The sequence below is a fragment of the Phallusia mammillata genome, chromosome 2, assembly GCF_965637545.1.
Source record: "Phallusia mammillata chromosome 2, kaPhaMamm4.hap1.1, whole genome shotgun sequence".
Classification (NCBI taxonomy): domain Eukaryota; kingdom Metazoa; phylum Chordata; class Ascidiacea; order Phlebobranchia; family Ascidiidae; genus Phallusia; species Phallusia mammillata.
Window position 1 is genome coordinate 29745644 of NC_137253.1, and position 7345 is coordinate 29752988.

Consider the following 7345-nt stretch of genomic DNA (forward strand, 5'->3'; position numbering starts at 1 on the left):
AATGTGCAGACGTACAGGTTTTTAACAGGCCGGCATATTTAATCACTTATAAGAGGGTGTCGATTGGGTGCTTTACCTTCACTATTCAATTGATACTTGTCTGTCTGAAGGGCACCGGCTGAACAAACTGAACATACGCCCCTATACGACTGTTTGCTGAAGTAGGCACAAAAAAAACACAGTCAGATTTGAAATACTGCTTTTTGGGTTTTACATGTAATTTTGGCTATACAGAGTGTGATACATTTTTGCACAATAAGTAACGTACATAAAACTATCGAAATACAAATAATCCGTAAAAAAACCGCCTCAACATTGTCAAATTTTGCTGTTGCTGTATGTTTTTTAAATCATCTGTGTTTACTGTAGGCTAAAGACCTCACATGCTATTCTTTTAATAGTGGCTTTTATAGCCTTTCTTAACTGCCTGCTTTTTACTTAAAACTACATCGTTACTCCAAGCTATATCAGTGGCAAATGTGGAAGTCAACCTTTATATCTGTGTCTGTAATCTGCGTTGCTTCTGCTATATTTCAAGTTCACAGCTAGACTCCAAGGCAACACACAAAGCCGCGATAAAGTACAACGATAAAACGACTTTACGACAAGCTTAATATCTTGACTACCTTTTCCATGTAACGTGACCACGTTTGGGCTTGTTTAAAGAAAAAAACGTACAGCTTAAAATATTTTGTTTATTAAATGGTCCACTGTACCGGTGTAGACTTTCTATTTGTGACGTCACAAAAAAAGTGTTTTCCTTTCGTGGAAGCTGTTTTTCTTTCTTAAAAATACTTGCAACTGGATAAAGATATTGTGTGTTTAACAGATCACCTTTAAAACCGGTACCACATAATCTAATACACGCCCTGAGTTCACACGTTATGAGGCCGGTGTTTAACGCCTAATAACTGCGATAAAAAGTCAGGGTTTTTCAAGTATTTTACCGTCGTGCCTATGTAAGGTAAACCAAGTGCGCCCACGCGACAAGGTGACTATGACGTCATAATGCCGGCTAGACGGTTAAGTTTACCTTGGGCTCAAAAACGTTGGTTTATGATTAATTTCCTTGTGATTTGGACTGAGCTCTAGACACGAAATGTCAATCATCGTAGTTGGCCAAGCGCGACGCGACTCGCCGGTAAATATCAAGATATCGAGAAGTTTTATGCTTTGTTTGAAAAAGTTTCGTTCATTGGCCCGTTTAAGTCATAATGTTTGTACCTAAAAAGGGATTTGCCACAATACGGCTAAATTAAGTGCTTAAAATCGCGTAAATAATAAAATCTTATCTAGTTTTTGTTTTAGCAAATGCAGTAAACCTCGGTTTAAAACGGATTCGGTTAATCCGGATCCTCGCCCAATTCGGACAAAACTCGAAGAGCAAATGATTTGTAATGTGGTAAGGCTTTAAACTAATTGACATCGGTTAATCAGGATCCTCGACTAATTCGGATTTTTTTTTGCTTTAAGCGGGTCCGAATTAACCTATAGGTTTACTGTATTTAACTTAAGAAAGGTCCGTCTTTGACAAATAATAAGTGCTTTGATTTGTGTTTTAAAGAGCCAGGATATAAATAAAGACACCGTTATTCCCAGGTGTATAAAATGCGACACTTTTAAGCAAATCTGGCGACATTATTTTCACTGAACTATAATTTCCAGACATATCGCGACCAAAAGAGTAAATTGTCTATAGATTATACGTTACAACGAACGAAAGTATAACTTGCGTTGAGATAACCGGGTCCTATACAATGGTTTATCACATTACGGCAAGCTCAAGAAAAGCTCCGATTTAGGGATGACTTAACCGTCTGGTTATTTCTTTTATCTTTAATATTTGCAAAAAAAAGTTTATCATACGCCTTGTTTTGAGGTTTGCTGTAATAAAAGACAGCCCGGAGCTGCATGACGTAACAAAAGTTACACTTGTGGTATTTTTGTCCCTGTTGTTAATCTATGTCGTTTCCATTGATTTTTGTCCCAAAAATTTCTCGTACTACAATTTTTGAAGCAATCGAAAATGTGTGAAAAAGCAAAAGGTTGTTGATCTGGCGGATTGTGGTTTTGCCGTTAACATTTTCGGATAATTATCTTCATTTGTCTCGTAATTTCCAAGTTCTTGGTGTTAAGAAATAAATAATGTAGCCTACAAGCGCATGAATTCATCTTCACCAGCAGGTTTTTTTAAGGTTTGGTTTGGGTGACCGCTAAGTAGTTTTAAGAGACCGCAAGTGTTTCATTTAAATACCAAAAAATAGCCATATTTGCTTAAACGAATTATTTATTAGGCTACTGGCAAATTTTGGGAAACCGCTGGAGAAATCACCTTTAAAAAACACTGTTCACAAGACACACGAACCAGATTAAAAATAGAATTTAAGACTTAAAGAGAGAACTTTTCCAGGGGTGGGATTCGAACCAATAAAGTCTTGCATAAAATTTCTTGCTTTAAATATTGCTGCTAAAAATTAACCAAAACTTTTCTATAAAATCGTTTATTCACCACACATTACCACGTGACCCAGGAACGCGGTGAAATCGAATCACGTGACGCAAATACAGTTCGCTGCAACGAAAAAAGTCGCTAACGTCATCGTCAGACAAGCAAATCCATACAACAGCAAGCGACACACAAACAATCATTATGTTGTAACAAACACGAAATAAGAATGACGTCATCGCTTCGACGGGTCTCCTCCATTTGTTTGTCGTCGCTAGGGGCGTCACTGAGTCCATTATGTCGTCATCAAAGTATGTGATTTGACGCGGTGCTGTTTTCTTGGTGCTGAAAAAAGGTGTTGGAAAAAGTTTAAATAAATATATTTTAGTCATTAATGCATAGTACAGTCTTAACCTTTTTGGTGTGGTTTCCCACTAAAGTCAACCACCAACTTCCAATTTCCCCCTCTGTTATTTTTATAATGATGTTCTGTGCTCGACGTTAAAAAAAATTCTTTAAATGAAATAATTTATTTGTGAAGCGATTTGGTCTGGAACCCCAAAGGTATACTGCAATATTATTTAGTTTAATTATTGCTTCAGTGAGAGATTAGAGTTTTTGGAATATTGTAGAATCTCCTCTGCTTGCAATAGTCATTTATTGCATCACAATCAACAAAGGAAAGGCCTTTACTCGCGCACACTAGCAAAGTCATTGATACTTCTAGTCTTGTCTGTGATGTAACAAATGGCCTTTGGATTTGTATGTGTCTTGTAAGCCTTGCTGAAATTAATTTTACATGTTGTTGCGGAATAATGTTAGGAAAGTAAACAATTAATTCAAAGCCGGGTTCGACCCTCCGGCCCGAGTTTGGTTACCTGACTTACATAATTTCCCTCTGAAAACATTAAATTTCCCACTAGTGGGAAATTACCCACCGGTTAAGAATCACTGGCATAGTATATTAAATTCGCTATTTAAAAATAATAGGGAACATTCATATATAATTTTGTTGCTTTTTTTGCACAAAGATTGTTAAATACTTACGAGAAAGTTAATTTTTTCGACACTTGTTTGCTGGAAATGTGATGAAGATCCATAGATTCCTGCAAAAATGGAAAAAAAAAAACTCTAAAATTGGAAATTTCGAAAAACAAATGTAGAAAATGGCTTGAAAATGAATATAGTCACCAAAATACACCTAAAATTGTTTTTCAGCGATTAATTGCAGGATAATACTTGCCTTTGTTGGGTGAAGACAATCAACTTCATTGCTATTCGTATCTTCCGAACTGCGTTCAACAATATTGGAAAGCGGTGAGCAGCTTGCTTCAAAATGTAACCTCATCTTCTCATAATCAAAGCCTCGTTTTTTCACCGTAAAAAATTCTTCCGAACAGTCATAGAAATCACAATCATTTGCCGCGTCCTCATCCGACGAAAACCGTGATTTTGAAACTGAGTGATCATCTGAATTTTTTCGGGGTGTATGATTTTGCTTCTCTTTAATTAACTCACGAAAAACAGTTTCGCTAGCCGACCATAGCAACCGTTGAACCGTGACATCGATGCCGCTGCTGATTGGTTGTTCAATCAGGGCTGAAGGATTGTTATTTGACTCAAATTTGCTGATCAGTCTGTTCATAACTGGGGACCGTTTTTCCAATGATTTTTGGCTGTTAATAAGTGCAGGTGATTTATTGGAATGAGTTAAGGAGGCCTGTTCAATATTTTTATCTTTTCTTGACTTTGATGGAGTCGTTTGGGCACTTACGTGACTGGTGACATTATTTGAATGTATGGGTTCCAGTTTGTTTAGGCCAATGCTTTGTATTCCTTGATTGTCCTGACTGCTTTCTGTTGGCAATTTAAACGTAACTGTTAATCCACTATCACTTTGACTTCCAAACTCATCTGATGAATTGGCAGTGGACGTTTCTTGGTGCATTGGTATTTTGTTTTCCAATGGACCATTTACACCATTTTCCATATTTTGTCCTTCAGCTTGAAATTTGTTCGGTTCGCAAATGTAATCAGTTGCAATTGACTTGTCATTTTCAAGCTTTATTCCAAGCCCTGGGTTTCCAATTTCCTTTGCTGTGATACAGCTTGGAGGATCACCATGACTTTTATCTAGCTGCTCTGCTGAATCTTCTGATATAAGTGGCTTTGATGGCAAAGGAGGGTCTTCGCTGTCTTGCTCTGACTTGCATAGACTCTCAACGGCGGCATCTTCATTTCGTATATCATCAGTCAAACATTCAAGGCCAAGTTTAATATCACTGTATGGCGTTGTCCCCAAAATAGGCAAATTACCTTCAGAGATAACCTTTGAACTTATAGCGTCGTCACATTGGGAAATTTGGTTGTTGACAAGAGGAAAGGCTTTACTTTCTTCTTTGTCGGTAGATGGCACTAGTGGTTCATCATCAGATATTTCTGGCACATCGAAGGTAACATGAAATGGCTCCTTGACGTAAAACTGACTGCGAAGCTTCGAACTTAGGTTGCTAACTTTGCTTGCTGTTCGCGGTAACGGTATGGGCTTTAGATCCGTCACACCAAGAGATGGAACGGCTTTCATAACAATGCGCTGTGCCGCTTTGGATTTAGGGACGCCCTTTTCTCGTGATTTTGACAATTTTTGAGTGGAATTTGATTGACCATCTGTAGTTGTTTTATCACTTGCCTGGGATTTTACGGTTTGCCTACTTGATTCCACTTTCGAACCAAGAGGAATATTCAAGTTGACCTTTGTGTCAGATTTAATATTTTCTTTCAAGGTTGTATTCTTGCGAGGAGAATTCGTAGGTGTTACGTCATCATCGTCTGACGTCATTTTATCTTTGTCGACATTTCGGGGTATTCGACTTGGAGGGCGAAGGTTACTTTTCGTGGAATTGGGGGTCTTTGTAGACTTTGCGAAGAGCACGCCACCTGGTGATTGGCGCGCGTCCATAAACCGATCACGTGACTTATGCTTTTTGGATTTTCCGTGAGACGTCGATTCTGCAGCAAAGAAAATATTTGAAATTTTGTAAAAATACTTTAATTTCTGGCAGTATCAACAAAGACACTACAAAGGACAACTTTAAACTAGAGATATACCGAATATTCGGTTTGCCGAATTTATTCGGCCGAATCGATCACTTTTGCAAAGATTCGGTTTCGGCCGAATAATTTGTTGCGATTCGGCCGAAACCGAATCTTTTACGAACACAAATTTAAAGCGTTAAACGTGTCTTTTCTGCTTATTAAGGTCCATGCAATCTTTCAAAAGCCCAAACATAACGAAAATTGCGTCAATGTTTATCTTTTTCAACACATTATCGTTTTTCCCACGGTAGTCAAAAAAATTAGTAATTTATTGGCAGGTGCCAATCATGCTTAAGGCAATTTTAAACCCCACAGAACTGAAATAAGGACGAAACACAACTATTTTGCACTGGCTGCCTGGTAGATAAACATTTTTTCACGTCAAACGCGTAGCGTACGACTTCGCGTGACGTCATAAATGATTCGGTTGATTCGGCGGAATTTATTCGGCAAAACCGCCGAATCAAAATTTAGCCGATTCGGTACATCACTACTTTAAACTGTCTTCTTCGTATGGTTAAAAACATAAATAATTAATGTAGAGCAGGGGGCTTATTTGAACAACAAATTTAAACTTTTTGCTGAAGAGGTTACCCAAGAGAATTTTTACGCTCAACTGTAATACCTAGTAAAAAACATGAAAATAATTGCGATATTTTAAAATAGTTTTTATGCAGCAGTAGTTTGTACCGGTAAATGTCGCTACATTGCTGTCACTCATTGCCCGATGTTTATCGCTCGAGTAAGTTTTGGGTGCAGGAATTTGACGAATAATCTCTCGCGAAGCACAAGCCTCGCCGGCAGCCTTGTGGTCCGCTACGGGGCGCCCAAGAGACAATGCTCTGCGGCGGCGAGCTGATGACGTCACATTTCTCCGGTTTTCGGTGATCGAAGTTTGGAATGTTGAACTAGGTTCGCTGGCTGTTATGTTTGTGATGCTGTAAAGGCAAAGATAAATAGAAATATAGGGCGCAATAAAAGTGTGATTAAGTGTTTTTCATGCAATCAAAGAAATTGAATATTTTTCCTGTTAGATTTTTAGTGTTTCTTTCCGCAAATTTATTTTTTGAATGCTTTAACAAACTTTGCAATTAAAAATAAAGATAGTTTGTCTTATCGAAGTACAGCAATTACAGCAGGCACTAAAACCTTTTTCCACAATCTACATAACATTAGCACTTTCCTACTAATGGTATTGGAAGCTATTCCAGCTACCACACAACGTTCATTGCGTCATTAAAGCATCTGTTTGTCTATTAGCTTGTAAGTAGGTCTTTTGTCTTCTTAGCTTGAATTCAGTTGTACAAGTAGGTTTTTCGTTTAGAATTAAAATTTCTTGTCATATTTTTTGTACCTTTTGTGATTGACCACGGAATCGTCAACCGATTTGCTTCTTGAGTGCAGTGATGTCTGCGACGCAATAACCGACTTTTTCATTCGCTTTTTAATCGAACTTATATCAATTCCAACTTTGTCCAGCATCGTATGCACCCTCTAAAAAGTTTTGTTTGCAACAATACACTATAAAGTACTTAAGTTAAACGACAAATTTACCTTAATATTGCTGACGACTTCGCTGAAACGTTGCTTTCCATTGTCTTGTTTATCCATGGCTTTTTTTAAAATCTATTTCAGCCATAGACTGCAGATTTGGGGCAATTAGTGCAAATTAGATGTTTTGTTTTTACCTTCAAGTTAGGTTTTATTGCATCATACCTAAGTTATAAACAGCATTGTTGCGTCATTATGGTAGAAAGCCAGGCCTTGTTTCAAACCGCACAGCAAACAGTTGTTAGTTTAACC